The following is a 22,537-nucleotide window of genomic DNA, read 5'->3' on the forward strand; positions in this document are numbered from 1 at the left end:
TCAGTTGTGTCCGACTCTTGGCGACCCCATGGACAGATGCACACCAGGCTTCCCTGTCCTTCACCATCTCCCGGAGCTTGCTCAAACTCATGTCCATTGAGTCAGTGATGCCATCCAACCATCTCGTCCTCTGCTGTCCCCTTCTCCTCCTGCCTTCAATCTTTCCCAGTATCAGTCGAACCTGAATCTGCCAAATTACACTGGGTATAGTACATTGAAATACTATCATCCAGTCTCTTCCATTCTCTGAAAACTAACTTTTTCCTAATCCCCATTTTACACATTTTTCCCTTTCTTGTTAGGTCACTACTGAACCACTGTGTATCTTGTGGTGAGTCCATGTCACGTGTGAGTAGATCTGGGGATTCACATAAAAAATATATAATATATAGTATGAAAATAATAAAATATTAAAAACAAATGATTAATCGCACTGAATGTTTACTACACATTGGGTATTTTTTGAAATGTTTTGTGTGTATTAATTCATTTAATTCTCACAAACAAAAACATGAACTATCCTTATTTTTCGAATGAGGAAATTAATTGATGCATGGAGTAAATTTCTCCTTTTAAAGCTAGGCTTCTCTCTTTGATTTGTTGAAACTTCTCCATTTTAAGAGAGTCAAGTGTTTCCAAAATCACCTTAGTATGTGAATATCCTTTCTGCTTATTCTAATCAATCATGGGTTACACTGCACTTTTCATTTTTCTTAGCATTTTTTAACATTTTACTTAATTTGTGGCCATTTCCGATATTCTTAGTATCTTGCAATAGTCCTTGTATTTACTTTTTTTCTAATTGTGTTATTTTTCTTTTTGTATGACTTATTTCCCTTTATAACTCAAGCATATTTGTATAATTATTGGGCATTCACATTGGTTTTTAAAATTTTATTTTCCTTCTCTCTTCACAATGAATTATATAATAAAAAAATTCAGTGCTTTCTACCATGGTAAGCCATGTTTCCTTTATAGTGACAGTTGTTACGGGATTATTTCTATACTTTGAAATCTAATTTGAGATAAACATTTGCCAATATCCAGAACTATGTCTTATATTTCATTCTGGAAGCTTTTAAAGTCTTCCATCTCAGGTATATCAAGATGTGACTTGCTGCGGGTTATATTCTGTTCATTGTACAGAGCTTTCAGCGAGTCTATTCAATCAGGAACTTCTTTCCTTTTGGTGAGGGAAAATTTCCTTTCTCAGCAACACTGTCATCACCCCAATCTCTTTTGCTCTCCCTTTTTGAAATTCCTGTTAGTCAAATGTTGCTATCCCAAGTAAATAACCTTCTGTTATTTCTTCCTCTCGCCTTGAGTATATGTCCTGGGATGTGGGAAACTATGGTTTATGATTTGTTTGTTTTTTTTTTTTTTTTTGAGATATACACTGGAGGAGAGGTCATTTGGGGCTTCCCGGGTAGCTCAAATGGTAAAGAATCTGCCTGCAATGCAGGAGATTGGGGTTCAGTTCCTGGGTCAGGAAGATCACCTGGAAAATGGCATGGAAACTCCGGTATTCTTGCCTGGAGAATTCCACGGTCAGAGGAACCTGGCAGGCTACAGTCCATGGGGCTGCAAAGAGTCAGACAAGACTGAGCAAGTAACACACACGCACACACACACACACACACACACACACACACACACACACGTCACTTGACTGCTTAGTGTCTTGGAGGTTACCTGGGGGTTTAAATGATTCTCATACAGATATACCTACATGAGTCCCATTTTTACTCTACTTTACCTCACATTCATAGATTCCTGTATGTTTGGGCAGTTTATCCAGAGTAGACTGTCTGACAGCTCATTTGATCCTTCCTCTAGGGAAACTAAAGTTTGACTTCCCTTTTATTTCTGATGAGTCCATCACAATAATTTAATCTTTTTTCCTCATCATACCATGATTTGGATTTACAAACATTTCCTCATTTTATGGAAGTTAGTGATTTTTTTCTTATTTTCCTTGAAATTTATGAGTGATTTTGAAATCAAGATTGTCAGGATTATTACAGATGCCCCACTCTCAGTTGACGATTTTTATTTCCTTCTTGTTTCCAGGGCTTGGCACCTGCTATTCTTTCTTCAGAGAAAGACTCACCTTATAGCATCCTTTACTTCTCGATCATAGCAATAATCACACTTGGTAGTTATTTTATAAATGCTTGTCTTAACACAAACTTTGGGACCCCAGGAGAATAAAGTCATGCTGTGTTTCTTCTTGTCTCCTCTTTCTCAGTGCCTCTCAGTAAACATATGTTGAAAGGATAAATGTGTCTTTTTGTGACTCGATTCTCCATCCCATTGTGGACCCGTGGAAGTAGAGGGGAGTGAGGTTGATGACTCTGGGCAGGCGTTCTGTCATGTCTTGGATTCACACTCCAGAAAGACAGCCTCAGAGCCAATTGGCCATGCCATCTCTGCACATGGCTGTCGCCATATGCCTCAGCAGAAAGTCACCAGACACAAATACACCATCATTTCTTCCCAGAATTTTAACAGTGTGCATACATCTGTTCTTGCTCATGGACTTTATTATTGTTTATTGCTGTTTTGTAGAGCACCCTGATTTTCTCTAGGAGAAAACCTTCATATGTGTGTCTTGGAAATGCTGCCTGCTCTTTTTCATTTGTCTACTCTTCCCGTATCCTCTTTGACCTGTCAAATTCTCAGTGACATTTTTAACTCTTCCTCCCCTCCTTAGACACTCTTTCTCCTCACCCATCTTCCTGGAGTATATTTCTTCCTTCTGGTTTAAGAATTTTTTGTCTTTTTTTAATAAATCAGAGGAGAGGGATGTTTTATAAATGCTTTCCCTTTTTTCCTAGTCAAGAGATCAGCCTCCTTCTATAATATTTGGAATAGGAAATAACCTTAAATAGGAGGAGGTTTGATTAAATACAGTACATCCTATAGTTTTCAGAAACAGTTCCATCTCTGCCCATGTGGGTCTTGCTAGTCCTGGGGCCATGTAACAGCTATCAAGAAAGATGTTTTTAAGCTTTCCACTCATTCATTCCCTATCTCCTTAATGTATTTGTGGATGGATGCCTATGTACCAAGCCTTACTTTCTTTCAAATATACAGTAGCATACATAACTTTGTAGATCTATACCAGCAACTTTGAAAAATTCTTGCCTTCACCTCTAACAGTCATATTTACTTGTGCCTGCTCACCAGAGGATTCTTGCAAGTCACCTTTTCTTTCACAAGAGAAGGCTCTAAGAGTCGTAAAAGGACTCATCTTGCCACTTCTTTCATTTGAACTCGAAGAGCTTTAAATTATCTAATAATTTTCACCCTTTGAAAGCTGACTCTGAAAAATAGAAGGATTTACAATGACCGTCTGTTGCTATTTCTTTGTCCTGTACCATTAAAAATGAGGCTGTAACTCACTGGGATGCATGGATGTCCCATTTGGCACATTCATCCCCTGCAAGTCATCACTGAAGGTAGGACAGGTGCTTTCCTCAACATTTTTCAACCTGCTGTTAGTGGACTCACAAGTTGACTTCCAAATAGACCCAGAGATGAATAAAGATTTATCCTTGGTAGCATTTTCCTCATTTCTCTCAACTGAACTTAGAAATAAGTCCACAGAAAGAGAAACCTGGGTTAGTAAAATATTATGTTGTGTGCACATATCATTCTTTGCCCCCAGTGGCAATCCATTTATTGTTTAGAGAATGCAGAGAATGTATTTATCTATTCTCACATATTCCATAAATGAAAGAGCCCCAACCAGCAAGAAGAATAAAGTCTTTGCATTTTGCATGATACCTTCAGATTAAGGAAGCTAGCATTTGTCCTTCTTCTTTTGGGCCTTCACCTTCAAGGCCCTTAGCCAAACTGATGCTGATGTATTGAAATAAAGCAAAGATGCCCCAATTGCTGTTGCCTTTGCTCTGAGCCAGTTTGTCAAACACTATAGGGCTGTGAAGGGAATATATATGTTCCTGATCCTTACAGCGTTGAGCTTATTTTCTGAAGTGTGAGATTTGATTACTCATTTCTCCAAGTAGAATCACTGATACCATTTGTCAGAAAAGGAGTTGAGCTCTTTTTTGTTGAAAAAGCCAGGCAAGATTTTTTAAAACTATGAATTCTGCAAGGTAATAATTTGCTGGGTGGCATAGAATTTTTTGGCTTGCTGTTGCATATATGTTGCAATCTACACTATTGGTCCATATAATCTTGCTTTTCTCAGCACTGTCCTGGGGGCTAGATTAGAAAGTGTTGGCACAAGAAATGAGAAGCAGCATTTTGGACAGCAATCTTTCTACTTCTTGTCCTATTAACAGCTATATTTTATTGGGGGTAGAGGAGACAGGTCTTAAGGTAGAATTGTTCCCTCCTTTGCAATCCACAGTTTAACATGAAAGGTATGTATATAAATGTTCTAGGCTCACTGGAATATGGTTGGTACTTAGTGTGTGCTAGGGCCTCCAGCTGACATTGTAATTATTGTCAAATAACTGTCCTTAACTGAGTGACCTGGAAATGCATGTTGGGGTTGTAGCAAAACCTCAACAGATTGGTCAACTCTTTCACCAGGAAAAGTTTTTATAAACCTTTCAGTAAATTATTTCACAACCTCCCCATCCCGGTTTCATCCAGTTTCTCCCGAATTCCTCCTAAGAGAGGAGGCTTACTACTTTCTTGAGGCAGCCAATGATGCTGTTGACACATTATCAGTTATGATTAGCTTCTTTCATCCATTAAGCCAAATCTGCTTCATTTTCACTTCTGCTCCTGCCTCTAACCCTATGAAAATCATAAATAATGAGCTTCTCCCTCTTACACAGCATGTTATTTTGTGTTCAGAACAAGATTAATTATTTTTCATGTATTTGTGTAGCATGTACAACTTAGATAATGCGTTAACTTAGATGACCTCATTTGACCTGCACAATGACCTTATAAAGAAGATGATATCATTATGCCAGTTTTATAGCTGAGGAAACTGAGCATTAAAGGGGTAAAATTACTTGCCCCAAACTACTCAACTCTCACATAAAACAATAGGTGTTGAAACCTCATCTTTCTGACCACTTTTTACAGCTCTATTCTCTTCGTAACAATGAAGAGTTTCTGGAAACTTCATTCATGGTAACAAACTATCACCATTTCCTAGGTGATATTTACCATGCTTATTTTCTAATGGCAAGGCTTACAAAATCAAACACTTAGGCATGGCCTGTTCAGTGCAGAATTTAGTGAGGTGATCCTCTCCCTTGTCCAAACTGATAGTGACATCATTTAGTCACTTCAAGGCCACAATCCCTTCCTAAGCCTCCCTTCACACTGTTAACCCATGCTGAACTTATAATTAACTTAGAGTTTGCTCTCCTGAGATTACAAACAATTCATGACTTCTTTTTGCTATTGTACAATTAGTTTTGAAATATTAATTCTACCAATATGTCCAGATTTTTAAAAACTTGGTTCCATGTCCTAAGTTTATGGCACAAACTGACATGACAGGCTTTCTATCTGACATCTAACAGATCATTTTCCAGTGGATTGCAGTTATTGTTCATATTTATTATGTATTCTCAGGAAGGGCTCAGTGAACAAGAGCAAATGATGTATTTTATTTATCAAGAACTTTCAGTACCTTATGCTGAATAGAAAACTGGGAAATTTAAGGCAATATAAGCAGCCAGTGATGGGGATGGATTTTGTTCAGATCAGTCACTCAGTCATGTCTGACTCTTTGCAACCCCATAGACTGCAGCATGCCAGGCTTCTCTGTCCATCACCAACTCACGGAGCTTGCTCAAACTCATGTCCATCCAGTAGGTTATGCCACCCAGCCATCTCATCCTCTGTTGTCTCCTTCTCCTCCTGCCCCCAATCCCTCCCAGCATCAGAGTCTTTTCAAATGAGTCAGCTCTTTGCATCAGGTGGCCAAAGTATTGGAGCTTCAGCTTCAGCATCAGTCCTTCCAATGAATATTCAGGACTGATTTCCTTTAGCATGGACTAGTTGGGTCTCCTTGCTGTCCAAGGGACCCTCAAGAGTCTTCTCCAGCACCACAGTTCAAAACATCAATTCTTCGGCTCGTACCTTTCTTTACGGTCTAACTCTCACATCCATACATGACCACTGGAAAAACCAAACTAGACAGACTTTGGTTGGCAAAGTAATGTCTGCCTTTTAATATGCTGTTTAGGTTGGTCATAGCTTTTCTTCCAAGGAGAAAGAGCCTTTTAATTTCATGGCTGCAGTCACCATCTGCAGTGATTTTGGAGCCCCCCCAAATAAAATCTCTCACTGTTTCCATTGTTTCCCCATTTATTTGCCAAGAAGTAATGGAACTAGATGCCAAGATCTTAGTTTTCGGAAGGTTGAATTTTAAGCCAGCTTTTTCACTCTCTTTTTTCACTTTCATCAATAGCCTTCTCAGTTTCTCTTCGCTTTCCGCCATAAGGGTGGAGTCATCTGCGTATCTGAGGTTGTTGATATTTCTTCTGGCAATCTTGATTCCGGCTTGTGCTTCATCCAGTCCAGCGTTTTGCGAGATGTACTCTGCATATAAGTTAAATAAGCAGAGTGACAATATAGAGCCTTGACATACTCCTTTTCCAATTTGGAACCAGTCTGTTGTTCCATGTTTGGTTTTAACTGTTGCTTCTTGACCTGCATACAGATTTCTCAGGAGTCAGGTAAGGTGGTCCAGTATTCCCACCCATTTAAGAATTTTCCAGTTTTCTGTGATCCACACAGTCAAAGGCTTTGACTTAGTCAATAAAGCATAAGTAGATGTTTTTCTGGAACTCTCTTGCTTTTTTGGTGATCCGAAGAATGTTGGCAATTTCATCTCTGGCTCCTCTTCGTTTTCAAAATCCAGCTTGAAGTTCTCAGTTCATGTACTGTTGAAGCCTTGCTTGGAAAATTTTCAGCATTACTTTTCTAGTTTGTGAGATGAGTGTGGTTGTGTGGTAGTTTGAACATTCTTTGGCATTGCCATTCTGTGGGATTGGAATGATATGCAGCACTTCTTTAACCATATTTCTCAGGTATAGTGATTCTGCTTATCATTAGAATGACTCTTTGGATGAAAATATATAACCAGGTTTCAATAAAAAATTATAAATTATAACCAAGGCGGGGACAAGTTATAGTATATAAAAATAAATACGTTTTACTCAGAAGAACTCATTATTGGGTTCACATTGGAGTGTCAATTTGAATTATTGGAAGGAACTCTGTACCTGATTTCAAAGCTAATAAATGGTATGAAATAACTATACTATAAAGAGCAACATGTTTTTTATTAGCTGAGATGCTTTTATTGTCTTTATTTCAATTTTGTTTTCTCTGCTTTCTTATTGAGGTCATTTTTGAAAAATCCTGCCTGTTTCATCTTTGAGAAGAGAAATTGGGCCTGGGGGATGAGTACCCATCCAGCATCTGGTGTAGGACAGGCTCTGGGAAAGGGAGTGAGAAGGTCAGAAGGGAACTGAAGGTCATGGGAACGTCAAGACCATTTAAATAATAGCCTATCTCCTCCTGGATGATTTCCTATTGAAAGATTTCTCTGAAACCCAGGAAGCCACAGGTTCAGCTTTGCAAAGGGAGGATGTTTTCCATGTGAAATTAAATCACAGAGATAATCTTTTCAGAAATTAGAATCACTCACGAATCATAGCCAGAATTTAGAATCGAGTCTGTGCTCATTTTTGACCGTTTTATAGTTCCTTGATTTAACTGTTTAAGGTTGGCTGTGGTGAGCACCTAACAATAATGGATACAAACCCAATCTTTCCTCCCAGCAGTGACCACCACCCGTTACCTTGGTGCAATGCCAGGGGTCTCCTGTGTGGGTGAGTCTTCTCCAATTAGATGGGTAAACCCTACAGAGTCTTCTCTTTTTATTAACCTCTTTTAAAGAGCTAAATAGATGGGAAGCCTACAAGAAAAGCAAAGTATCTTGTGTAGGCTGTGAATCCTAAATAGTAGGGATTTAACCTTGACAAATGTTGATGGGATTGAGCACAAATTTTGGAAACACCCAAGGGTTTGTTGGTCAATAAAACTCTTTAATGGTTTCACTGATTTTTAGGACATAGGGCTTTCCAGAACAGCAGGGGAGTCCTAACTGCATGTGGAGTACAACAGGGTATTTCAAATCAGCAGTTGCCTAAAATTCAGGAGATTTTGCCCAATAGATGGTTTGGACACATGCCAATCCTTTCACACAGCCACACCAGAGTAGCCGGCAGACTCTAGCCCACCTCCAGATGTACCACTGATAGCTCCATTATATTTCTTGCAACAACTAACATCTCACAGGAAAACTTGACATGTTAACCAGGAGATGAATCATCCTAAACCTGAAATGTCATATCTCTCCAGAAAAGCTAAATACCATGTAATTCTCTACTGGATCATTCATCAATTCTTGGCCACTGTCATTGACAAATTAGATTCAAAGAACAGAAGATGTGATACCATTTTAAAACATAAAGCAACTTCTGTATTAGGTAAACTACTGCTATAGATGAGGTCATTCAGCTAGAACATTTAGGGTTTTTCTCAAAGTTTTAGCATAAACTCATGAAAATGTGCCATACTTAGGTAGACTGTAGTAACTATAACTCAGCATCTCGTTCATTTAATGATATATTTTGTCAAATTTTCAGTGTCAACAATCGCTACTGTTTGCATCCAGTTAGTATATACACATTTTTTAAACTGAAGATATCACGGTTGGAATAAATTATGATTGCAAAAATGAGCTGGTGAATTGCAGACTAATGATCCATTAGATCAAACATAGATTTTAAATGGAATTACCTCTAGCACCGTCATTTTCTCAGTCAGTAATTCACCAAAACTTGAAATGATTATTTAGAATTATAACATTCATTAATAGCAAAACTAGAACTTAGCCAAAGTTCTCTTAATTACACATGTATAGACTTAAAACCTCAAGAGGGTATGTCAGATCCCCTGGTGAAATTTATATGGTAAATTAGTTTAAGAGCATGAGTTTTGGAACCAGGCAACCTAGCTTTTAAACACTGACTTTGCTGATTACTAGGGCCATCATATGATAAATTGCCTAAATTCTCAGAGCCCTAGTTTCCTCACATCTATCTATTCTATAGACACAGAAATAATAGTATCACCCCTATAATGATGTTTCCAGAAGTATAGGAGAATGATTCAATAACCTAGTTTTAGATTTATCCTTTCTCCTTACTTCTTTTCCTGTTGTCGGGATACATACATTTAATGAACAAATACAGTTCACATTTCAAGTTAACAATCTTTCTCAGAGGTAAGTTTAATATTTATTTACTCATTCATTCAACAATTATTTAATGTTCATAAATACTATAATCTGAGATGGGAAAAATGGCCTCTACAAAGATAACCAGCTCTTGAATAAAGAAAGGTCCAAATGTGGTACAGAAACTTTCCACCCCGACAACAGGCAGTATGAGATCAGGGTTAAGAGTCTTAGTTTGGAATCACACTGTGTGTGAAGCATGGTTTAGCCACTCACCATCTATATTATCTTGAGTAATTACTCAGCTGCTCTCGATTTTAGATGTTTTGATTGCAGACTGTAAATAATGCCTACCTCATAAGGCTGTGAGAGCTTGATTATTATTACATGCAAGTCAATTGTAATAAGTGCATATTTAATCTACATTACAAGTATCAGTTCAATTCAGCTCAGTTGCTCAGTTGTGTCCAGCTCTTTGCGACCCCATGGACTGCAGCATGCCAGGCCTCCCTGTCCATTGCCAACTCCTGGAACTTGCTCAGACTCATGTCCATCCGGTAGGTTAAGCCATCCAACCATCTCATCCTCTGTCGTCCCCTTCTCCTCCTGCCTTCAATCTTTCCCAGCATCAGGGTCTTTTCAAATGAGTCAGTTCTTTGCATCAGGTGGCCCAGTTTCAGCCTCAGCATCAGTCCTTCCAATGAACACCCAGGTCTGATCTCCTTTAGGATGGACTGCTTGGATCTCCTTGCAGTCCAAGGGACTCTCAAGAGTCTTCTCCAACACCACAGTTCAAAAGCATCAATTCTTCATCACTCAGCTTTCTTTATAGTCCAACTTTCACATCCATACATGACTCCTGGAAAAACCATAGTTTTGACTAGATGGGCCTTTGTTGGGAAAGTAATGTCTGTGCTTTTTAATATGCTCTCTAGGTTGGCTATAACTTTTATTCCAAGGCATAAGCATCTTTTAATTTCATGGCTGCAATCACCATCTGCAGTGATTTTGGAGCCCCGCCCCTCCAGATTAAGTCTGTCAGTTTTCACTGTTTCCCCATCTATTTCCCATGAAGTGATGGGACCAGATGCCATGATCTTAGTTTTCTGAATGCTGAGTTCTAAGCCAACTTTTTCACTCTCCTCTTTCACTTTCATCAAGAGGCTTTTTAGTTCCTCTTCACTTTCTGCCATAAGGGTAGTGTCATCTACATATCTGACATTATTTTAATTTCTCCTGGCAATCTTGATTCCAGCTTGTGCTTCATGCAGCCCAGTATTTCTCATGATGTACTCTGCATATAAGTTAAATAAGTAGGGTGACAATATACAGCCTTGCTGTACTCCTTCCTCAATTTGGAACCAGTCTGTTGTTCCATGTCCAGTTCTAACTGTTGCTTCCTGACCTGCATACAGATTTCTCAAGAGGCAGGTCAGGTGGTCTGGTATTCCCATCTCTTTAAGAATTTTTCAGAGTTTGTTGTGGTCCATACAGTCAAAGGCTTTGGCATAGTCGGTAAAGTAGAAGTAGATGTTTTTCTGGAACTCTCTTGCTTTTTCAATGATCCAGTGGATGCTGGCAATTTGATCTCTGTTTCCTTTGCCTTTTCTAAACCCAGCTTAAACATTTGGAAGTTCATGGTTTATGTACTATTGAAGCCTGGCTTGGAGAATTTTGATCATTATACATTACAAGTTTACTTATTATGTAAAACAAGTACACAGTGCAAGTATACTGTGCTTAGTGTATATTTGCTAGACAATATTTAGTAAATAATAAGTGCTTACTTGGGCTTGCCTGGTGGCTCATCAGTAAAGCATCTGTCTGCCATGGACGAGATGGAGATTCAGTCCCTGGGTCAGGAAAATTCTCTGGAGAAGAGAATGGCAACCCACTTCAGTTCTCTAGCCTGGGAAATCCCATGAACCAAGGAGACTGGCAGGCTACAGTCCATAGGAAGCCAGTCAGACATGACTTAATGCTAAACCACCACCAGTGCTTACCCTCAATAATATTATTATTTACATGAAGATCAAGATTTAAATATATGTGTATGAAAGAGAGTACATATGTGTTATGGGTATAGGTAGATTATTCCAAGCATGAAAAGTGCTGAAGAGAGACACCCTTTGCAGTTTACTGTAAGATATAGAGTTGGCACCAATATGTTCTAAAGAGAGAACACCTTAGTCAGTAGTAGCACAAGATCAGATAGTAGTTATCAGGGGTAGGGGAGAGGAATGGGGATAATAACATGGTTGTTCTAACATCTGGTTATATTGAAGAGTATTTATCTTTAGGTTGCTTATCATTGTAATCACTGTAATGAAATTTGACCTATACATCAGTATATTATGCTCTTTTTTTTTTTTTGAGAATCTAATTAGAAAATGCCAAACCAACTAGACACAGATGATCATTAGCATCTATCCTTCTCTTCCTGAGTTGCTTGAAAATGGATCTATAAAACTTCCATTGGTTTTAAGTCAAGCTCCTCAGGAAATTCTTTTTTTATCACTTTTTATTTTATATTGGAGTATAGTTGGTTAACAATGCAGTGATACTTTCAGGTGTATAGCAAAGTGATTCAGTTATACACACACATGAATCTATTCTTTTCCAAATTCTTTTCCCATTTGGGCTGTTACATAATATTAAGGAATGTCTATGAAGGTAGTAGAATTCTTTGCTCTCATCAAATTGATGGTCTGAAGGATAACAGATTCGAATATAAGCAGAAGATAGAATAGGTTTGACAATAAATTGCTTAAGGTTTCGAGAATTTAAATGTAAAGCAGGAGAAATTAGCTGGACACATGACCAGCTGGGAGCCCCCATCTTACATTTTGCGTTATTGCCAGAGTACTCTCGGCATTCTAGAGGGAGCCAGGTTGGCAGATGCCCGCTGCTGAGCCTGTGTTGCCTGCCACTACAGACAACAGACCCTTAAGCTAAAAAATATATGAGACAAAGGAAATGGTGTTCTCCAGATTTTGGGGGTCAGTTGTTCAGATGTCATTAGATTAACACAGAAAATACAAACATTGCCTTTGATAAGGATTTTTGAGTTGGGAGTCTGAGCTGGGAATTAGGGGGAGGTGGGAAACCTATGCAGTTTTGGTTTCTTTTATAAGATCTGTCTGCAAGTTAAATTTGTTTCCCTTAGCTTCAGAACTGAGGTTTCAACAATTCTTATTGCTTTATCATTGTTGTTTTTCTATCATGATTTCATCTACATTATGCTCAATGGTTGTATTTTACTGGAAAACAATTTTTTCCTCAGATTTTCTCAAATAGAACCTGTTTTCTTCTGATTTCTTAGTGGTTGCATAAAGGATTTCATCCTAACAAGATACTTCCTTTAGTCTGGAGAGATAGGCACTGATGTCAGAAGCATGAATCCTTGCAATTGAGGAGAAAAAGACAAGAATGAAAGTGACAGATGAACTTACCAGCTGTGCTGACTGACCTTAGTAAAGGCAGCCAGGCAATCTAGCATGCAATGGCAACCTTAGCTGAAGGTCAGCTGATGTTATTTTCAATGAAGATGTAATATAGTGGAAGAAGCAGAAATGATACACAAGACTTGAAATTCAGTGGAGAACAGGAGTGAGGTTCCAGGCCACCCTTCCTTTGAAAGACCAATGTTTGGGGATAGAGAGAATAGGATCTGCCTCCTAAGGTCAAAGGAATTGAAAGAGCTATTTAGTGGTTACTGTCATGTAGGCATTGGTTATTCCAAGACAATAGGTAATTGGAATGATAGGCAAGATAATGTAGAATAGTAGAATTAACCTAGCACAAAGACCTTGGAGAGTACATGGTCAACCCATCAGGCTTGTTGTCTGAAATCCAGCTCCCCTGAGCACTTGGATTTAGTCAACAAAAATGATACTAGATAATAAGAGCTGGTGGGCTGAAGATACTGAATGACTAAGTCAACATTGTTTTCAAAGATGTTAATGATAAGCCTGAACCTATGCATATGGCCTCAAGAGTTCCTAGAAGGAAGGCTTTGATAAATACTAATAGTAAGAGGGATTAGGAAGGGAAATTGTTTAACATTTGCCCAATATACTATCAGTAGGCACTTAAACTGCATTAGTTCATTGACTATTAGTAAATTCTGAGTATTATTGTCTTCACATTATTGATGTGATGAGATTCAGAATGTTAGATATTGGTATACTATTTGCAACTCAGTATGTCATGGCTTTGAAATACATACTTCGGGTCCCATACCATGATGTGTCCATATTCATGGCCCATGTTATATTGAGAGGGGCCAGAAGTGGACATTCTCAGCGTACTTTCACACATATGTCATTTAACTTAAGAGATCTGGTATAAAATTTAACAGAAACTATTTTGTGTGTTATGGCAGCGGTCCTCAACCTTTTTGTCACAAGGGACTGATATCATGAAGACAGGTTTTCCATGGATTAGGGTAAGGGTTGGTTTCTGGATGATTCAGCTCAGTTCAGTCACTCAGTCATGTCTGACGCTTGCAACCCCATGGACTGCAGCATGCCAGGCTTCCCTGTCCATCACCAACTCCTGGAGCTTGCTCAAACTCATGTTCATCAAGTCAGTGATGCCATCCAGCCACCTCATCCTCTGTTGTCCCTTTCTCCTCCTGCCTCCAATCTTTCCCGGCATCAGGGTCTTTTCCAGTGAGTCAGTTCTTTGCATCAGATGGCCAAAATATTGGAGCTTCAGCTTCAGCATCAGTCCTTCCCATGAATATTCAGGACTGATTTCCTTTAGGATGAACTGGTTTGATCTCTTTGCAGTCCAAGGGACTCTCAAGAGCCTTCTCCAACACCACAGCTAAAAAGCATCAATTCATCAGTGCTCAGCTTTCTTTATAATCCAACTCTCACATCCATACATGACTCCTGGAAAAACCATAGTTTTGACTAGATGGACCTTTGTTGGCAAAGTAATGTCTCTGCTTTTTAATATGCTGTCTAGGTTGGTCATAGGATGACTGAAGTGCATTAAATTTATTGTGTACATTAATGCTGCTGCTGATCTGACAAGAGGTATAAGTCTGTGGCCTGGAGGTTGAGGACCCTTGCTTTATGGAATTATAATGGAATCATCTTGTATGGACAATCACTTAGTTGCAGAGTACACTAGTCTCTATTACATGCCCTTTAAAGAATTCAGAGAGACAACATCTTTTTCTTTAAGGTGGGAGGCGGACTAGATGAATACACAGATTGCCCTATAAACCTCTGCCCCTCAAATGTTCAAGATGTATTCATGGAATTACGAATGAGCCTGTCACTATGAAGAAAAAGATGAAAACTCAAAGATCCTTGAAAGAGAACTTAAGAATCTTAAGTCAGGTAAAACTCCGAAAGGCTCTCTGAAAGCATTAAGCTGCAGAAGAGCATGCTGATAACAAGTGAGAAACGAGGACACCAGAAGCACATAAGAGATTAAAATGCCAGTTACAGGAACAAATGACTTCAAAAAGGATTAAATTAAGATATAAAGAGCAGAGGGATTTGTGCAGCTCAGATTGTTGGTGAAAGTTATGAAAGTTTTCTTCACTAATGTCAGCCTGAATGTCATTTAGACTGTTATGGGTAAATTGGATACTAGTAGTCACTGTTTGAGCTTTTAGCTCCAATGTTCAATTACTTCTGCATCAGTAAATACCCAGGAAGCTCTCGCATTCCATTCCTTTGTTGGTCTGGAAAGAGGTTGGCAATTGGATAAACTTTCTTTAGTTGTTATTTTGTATGCTTAGTTTACACAAAAACTGGTCAAAGATAGTACCAGAAAAGCCCAAATCAAATTGAATTTTGGGAGCCACAGAGTAATAAAAAATAATCACTCTTTGATGCAATTAATATTTATAGAGTACTTACTCTATGCTAATAGTAATTACTGGGTGACAATGGTACGTGCCTTTGTTGATCTAACAGTCTAGTTTTATGGAAACAACAACAAAGATAAATATCAGACTGCAACTATGGCAAGGACAATGATGATGAGTTAAGCACATTTGAAATTGGTCTCCTCATGTGCTGAGAAGGCTTCCCTAGGGAAGATTTTCAGCAATTTTCATTCTTGAATCTTCTGAAAGATGTTGTTTAATCACTAAGTCATGTCTGACTCTTTGTGACCCCACGGACTATAGCCTACCAGGCTCCTCTGTCCATGAGATTTCCCAGTCAAGAATACTGGAGTGGGGTGCTATTTCCTTTTCCAGGAATCCAAACTGCATCCCCTGCATTTCCTGCATTGGAAGGCAGATTCTTTACCATCGAGCCACCTGGGAAGTCCTCTGAAAGATGAGTAGGTTTTAACTAGGAAAAAAATAAATGGGAAGAGTTCCCCCAACAGAGGCATAATATTTGCAAAGTTTTCTTGAGTCAGCTGGAAGCAAAACGAATGTGTGAAACTTAAAAGAGGAGTCGGAGAGACCAAGAGGTAGGGAGCTTGGTATAGGAAAATGTTAGAGAACAGGCAGAGAGTAGAAAATGCAGGGGCCATCTTTGAGTTCCACATGGATGCTACTGGCTGATGTGGCTATTTAAATTTGGATTTAAAGTAATTAAAACTAAGGAGAATTAAGAATTGAGTTCCTCAGTTGAACTTGCTACATTTCAGGCGCTCAATTGCCCATTTGCGGCTAGTAGACACCATATTGGAGAGTTCAGGGAACATTTCCATTACGGCAGAAAGTTCTACTGGATAGCACTGTGTTAGACTTAGCTTTACCCTAAGAGCAATGGGAAGTCACAGACAGATTTTCTTTAAAGTTGAAGAGTGGAGTGATGTGACCAGAAGGCACATTTTGAAAAGAACTTGATCGCTATAGAATGGAGGCAAGTTTGGCTGGGGAAAAGTGAATTGTATTTAAGTAGACAATTTAAAGGGTTTCCCTGGTGGCTCAGAGGTAAAGAATTCACCTGCATTGAAGGGGCTGCAGGAGATGTGGGTTTGATCCCTGGGTCAGGAAGAGCCCCTGGAGAAGAAAGTATAAATACAGTAAAGGACCTTCCTCTGCCAAGATTTGTTGCTTCAGAGAATGAACAGGAATCTCATCATGCAACCTCATATTCTTCAGATTGTGAAAATCAAGGGTCTTACTCTGGTGTAACCCCCCAACCACCTGGCAGGGGACAAGTGAAAAAGGGGTCCACAAGCCATGATACTGTCCAGCCTCAGACATCTGTAGATCAGCAGGAACCTGCGTTCCCAGTAGTTTCACCACAGCAGTCTCCACCAACTTCTCCACACACATGGAGGAAGAAAACCATCATCCCGGAGGAGGACACAGTGAGAGGCCCCTTGCAGAACCTGGGCCATTCTGTGCTCCCTTCGGTGAAGCACAATCAGGCTCTTCTGCTGGTGATGCAATGTGGCTGGGACATTCTTCACCACCATCTCAAGAAAACTGGGCCAGTTTTGCAGATATTCCACCAACCAGTACTCTTTTAACCATGCATCCTGCTTCTGTCTAGGACCAGACAACAGTTCGAACTGTGGCCTCAGCTACAACTGCCAGTGAAATTCGTAGGCAATCCAGCAGTTATGACGATCCTTGGGAAATAACAGATGAACACAGACAGTACTATGTAAATCAATTTAAAACCATTCAGCCTGATATAAACAGATTTATTCCTATTTAGCTGCAGGATCTACAGCTAAAGAGTTTTTTTACAAAACTGAAACTTCCTATTCTTGAACTTTCTCATATTGGGGAACTCTCGGATTTTGATAAAGATGGAGCCTTGACACTGGTTGAGTTTTGTGCTGCATTTCATCTGGTAGTTGCTAGGAACAATGGCTATGATTTATGAGAAAAACTCCCTGAAAGCTTAATGCCCAAACTGATTGATTTGGAAGATTCAGCAGATGTTGGGGATCAGCCAGGTGAGGTAGGTTATTCAGGCTATCCTGCAGAGGCTCCTCCAAGCAAATCTCCGTCAATGCCGTCACTAAAGCAGACTTGGCCCCAGCTGAATCAGAGCAGTGAGCAGTGGGAGACATTTAGTGAATGCTCTTCAAACTCACAAACTCTGACCCAATTTGATTCTAACATTGCACCAGCTGATCCTGATACTGCTATTGTTCATCCAGTTCCCATTCGTATGACTCCAAGCAAAATCCAAATGCAGGAAATGAAACTTAGAAGAACTGGCAGTGATCATACTAATCCCACTAAGCCCATTGCTTGTGAAAACATCTGACCTTTCAGAAGAAAATAAGATAAATTCATCAGTGAAATTTGCTTCTGGAAATACTGTAGCAGATGTTTACAGTACTTCAGACTCTCTTACTTCCAGTCCAGAACAGATTGGAAACAATGTAACTCATCCAAGGTCTCATTCAGGAACCTCTCCTGAAAACACTGCACCAGCACGTCCACCTTCAAGGCCTGAGCCCTCTCATTCTATATCATCATCTTTAGGTATTGAAGAGCCTAAGCTACTCCATCTTGTAAAAGAGCTCCATTTTGCAAAGGTACCGGGCAAACAGACTTAGACTTTGGATATTGCCTAAACTTGCCCCACTGTGCGTGAGCCAATCAGCCCTTAGGTTAAACCTCCTGACTTTAAGTTCAAGAATTTGTGATTTACCTTGAAAGTAATGATTTACCTTTGTGATTTACCTTGGAAGTAATGAGTTACCATTGTGATTTACCTTGGAAGTAATGATTTACCGTGGAAGTAAAAAAAACAATCAGAAATCCACACACAACCAAGAGGGTAACCAATCAGTAGTCCTTCAGCCTGAACATCCCCTTTGTTACCCTTTCACCTGAATATTCCCTATATAAGCAGTGTAACCCAAAACTCGGGGCTCCTCTCCTTAGCCACTGCGTCGGTAACGGTGGGAGCCCCAGCTTGGGCTAGGTAGTAAAAACTCTCTTGCTTTTGCGTCGGATACCAGCTCCCTGGTGGGAGATTTCACGACTTGGGCATAACAGTATGAATCGGGCCTTTTCCATCACAACAAGAAAGCCACAGGCTGGAGCTGTTGCCCAGACTCCTGAAGTGCCTTCAAGACCACAGCCCTCACAGGCTCCTTGTCCTGTTGTGCATCACCCAGGGGATGCCAATGGCCTAATAACTCACATTCGTACCTCACCTCAGCAGATACCAGAACAACCAAATTTTGCAGATTTCAGCCAGTTGGAAGTATTTGCCGCAAATGAAGAACAGATGATGAAGCCGAGAAGCATCCGGAAGTCTTGCTGTTTGCAAAAGCTTCTGATCCCACCAGTTCTCTTTGATTTGCCAAAACAGATGGTAAAATTGAAGAAAAGACAGCTGCTAGTGCTCCTGCCAATGTGAGCGAAGGCACCACACCTGTTGCTCCACCGCCTAAACCTGTTCGAAGGAGATTAAAATCGGAAGATGAATTAAGGCCAGAAGCGGATGAACATGCACGGAAGACAGGTGTCCTAGCTGCTGTTCTTGCATCACAGCCTTCTATTCCTTGGTCTGTTGGGAAAGATAAGAAAGCTACTCAGGTATCAATTAGATGCAATAAGGAAACCAACACAGTTTTGGCCAGATTGAATAGTGAATTGTAGCAACAGTTTAAGGATGTTCTTGAGAAGAGAATTTCCCTGGAAGTTCAACTGAAACAGCTTTGACCATTCTCTCACCTATAAGCCAGTTGCCGTTAACAGTAAGCATACCCATTTTTTAAGCAGTTTTGGGTTCAAAGCCAATTTGGAGATCCATTAACTCTACATTAAATTTTATGATTCTGTTGTGTTCTATATATTCACCATTGTATTTAATATCTTTTATTTTTTTTTAATTTCAACAATAAAACGGTCAGGATGACTTAAAAAAAAAAAAAAAAAGAGCTACCCACTCCAGTATTCTTGCCTGGAGAATCCCATGGACAGAGGAGCCTGGCGGGCTACAGTCCATAGGGTCACAAAGAGAGACATGACTGAAGAGACTGACGGTGCATGCGCATAGGCAATATAAAAAACTATACTGGTGGTACCATGGCTAGGACTTCAAGCTCCCACTGTAGAGGGCTCATGTTAAATCCCTGGTCTGGGAACTATATTCAATATGCCACAACTAAATATTCCACATGCAGTATCAGAGATGAAAGATCCCGTGTGCTGCAATAAGACATGGCTCAGCCAAATTTAAAAAAAAAAAAAAAATTAAGCTATTACAGTCTTCTAAGAAAGAGGTTATATTAGATGGGAGATGCAAGAAGTGGACAGAATTGTATGATTTTAGCAGGTAAAACAGACTGGATTTAGTGATGGTTTAAATTTGGGAACCAAAGGAGAGATTTTGGTTTTCCAAGTTTCTGAATAATGGTGTTTGTTATTCATTGACAGGAGAGCACCGGAAAAGGATCAGATCTGTCAGAGATAGGAGTGCTTCATTTGAGGGACCTGGACAATTCAAGATGTCCAGAAGCAGCTTCCTATGAACCCTCCCTTCTTCCCTTCCTTACTTCTCAGCCACCCCAAAATTTACTCCTTTTAACAGACTGTTTAGCTTGGAGAATGGTTCTATGAGATTAGTGTAATATAGTCAAATTCTGGTCATATGTGAGAACTGCACATTTCACTGACTGGAAAGGAAGACTCACACTTAGAGTGCTCTGTGAGACACCGGAGATGTTACAATGCACTCCCATTATTTTCTGGATATAAAGATCAAGTATCGGAGAGTTCCATCATTTGTTGGTTAAGGGCAGAGACAGTTTTGCTTTTGCATACTACTTTTTCTGCTTACACCATGTTTCTTCCCCAGAGTGAGCAAAGTGTTTTCTGGTCTAAAAACTTTGGCAGTATGCAGTTGTATGGGAAATATCTATGGGATTGCCTAGCCCAAAGGCAGGCGGTATAGAACTCTGCTTGATAATGAAAGAGAGAAAAATGCTGGCTAGGTTTCTTGGCACAGCTTTAAAGGTATAATTCTTCAACATTTCTTGATACTACGGCAGTATATTTTGATGGGATCTGTGAGTTCCTCAGAGAATTTCAAAGCAGTTTTAAATTTCCTTAGCCACAAAGAACTTGTCAAAGACTGCTGAATGACATGAAAATGTGAAAACAAACACTCCTGATGAATACAAAAGCTTACCACTTTGGAACAGGCTTCAAAAGACAAAATTCAACATTTCTTGTTGAGATAATACATTTTCTGTTGCTTCATTATGTTCAGTCATTCTCTTGTTTTATTTATTATGTCTGTCTATTTAGATATACTCTAAATTTCCATTGGATTCCAATATTTGTTAATGTGAGTGTAAAATAAATTTTACTTACCTGAATAATTAACTCATTACAAATATAATTGAGGCATATAAATCTTATATAATACGTTTTTTTGCAAATATATTTTAAAGGGAAAAAATCTACACTCAATTTAAAGCAAACATTTTGCCCTATAGAATATCTTGATTTTTATTTCATACCTTTATTGAAAACAGAATCTGCATTATATATCAAAATAAAACAAAATCTAAAGTAATTGTTTCATTTCACTTATGTAAGTACCCAAGGCATTTCGCATTTGTTCTAAATAATCTGCTTAACTATCTGGTGACATACAAAAATGTTGCCACTTTTTAAACAATATTAAGATAAAATGTGGCAAAAGTGAGTTTGTAATATCGGATAAGAAATTAGTTGATAAAAGTTAGGAGAAGAGTTAATGGTTCCTGTTGAATATCAACCAGTTATGCATAAATCTAAAAATATATATTATAGCATCAGTACTACAAATATATATATATATATAATTTCTGAATTAATATTATTCTACAGCCATAATATTTTTTTAACAAGATTCTAGAGACACATGATCAGCCTCAACGTTAGTGTAATTGAAAGTGAACTCTATCCCTCATTTACTGACAAATTAGGAATCATCTCAGAATATTTTATTTATAACAAATGCCAAAGTTAGAATTTATATTTCTGATTTAACTACAACATTTAAAAATGATTTGAAATTTTCAGAAATTAAACATAGGAAAGACTGAGATATATAATTTTAAACTTATTAAAACGTGAATACAGAAGTGATTGTTATTTCTAATTTAAGCCCACTATTATTCGTAGAATGGCAGTTATTCTAGATGACAAAGAAAGAGTCCACTTCTTGGGGTATAGGGTAATAAATACTGTGTCCTGTTGCTTTCATTATATATTTTCCAGTTTTGATGTAAATGAGAAAAATGTAGTCATGGAAGTCACTTACTATTATATCAATTTTATACAGACTTGACCTTGACCAAAAAAACAAGCTTTGAAAAGTAGAAATGCTCCCAGCTAAGTAATATACATTAATCATTAACATTAACTCAATTTTGAGATAAATAATAAATCTCTTCTGATTTTATAGCTAAGAGTTAATCCAGTAGAGTGGTTATCATCAACTCCAAGCCTTTTAGCGTTTTTAATTGTTCTATTCAAATGAAAAGCTTTATGCCAGCTTTTGTTACCACCCAATTAATTCTCAAAACCAATTAAGATAAAATCATACATAATAATCTCCTACTTATTACTAAGTGTATAAAATTTGCCTTCATCACTTATTTCTTTTGACCTACCATTGACAACTCCTGATTAATAGAGTGCCAATACTTTTCAGTTCTCTCCTTATTAGCATTAATGGACATTTGGAAAAAGACACCCACTTCAACTTGCTAATTCAGATCGACATTGCACATTTCCTATAATTTGTATATCTCTATAACTGTCTTTGAATACCCGACTTCACATGATTTTTTTTTAAACATCACTTCTGCTTAAGAACAACATGATACTTCACACCGTGTTGTAATTAACCTGTTGGTTGGTGATTATTCTAATTCATATAAATATTCTGAGAAAAATACTAAATGTTAGAAATAACCTTTTTAAGTTCATAAATCAGATGTGTAAATTATATTTCTGATTAATTTTGATTTGGATAAATGACTATGATATTTCTCAAACTTTGGATACTGTTGTATTAATATATAATTTTAAGCACTCATTCAAGTAATTTTAATATCAATTAGAATTAAGTTCTAAAGTATATTTAATTACTGTATTCTTTCCATAAATATAGTTTGCTGCTGCTGTTGCTGCTGCTGCTAAGTTGCTTCAGTCGTGCCCGACTCTGTGCAGCCTCATAGACGGCAGCCCACCAGGCTCCCCCATCCCTGGGATTCTCCAGGCAAGAATACTGGAGTGGGTTGCCATTTCCTTCTCCAAAATATAATTTAGTACTATGTAAATTTAAATTTATTGCAACAACATTGTGAAATTAAGTTTTAACATAT

At 38.5% G+C, this 22,537-nt stretch overlaps 1 pseudogene; it reads left to right on the plus strand.

Moving 5' to 3' along the window:
• Window positions 1-18,893, plus strand: part of LOC128053585 (ralBP1-associated Eps domain-containing protein 1-like) — a 109,778-nt pseudogene extending 90,885 nt beyond the window's left edge.
• Window positions 18,894-22,537: the final 3,644 nt, after the last annotated feature.

The sequence above is a fragment of the Budorcas taxicolor genome, chromosome 9 (genome assembly GCF_023091745.1).
Source record: "Budorcas taxicolor isolate Tak-1 chromosome 9, Takin1.1, whole genome shotgun sequence".
In the NCBI taxonomy this organism is placed as follows: Eukaryota; Metazoa; Chordata; class Mammalia; order Artiodactyla; family Bovidae; genus Budorcas; species Budorcas taxicolor.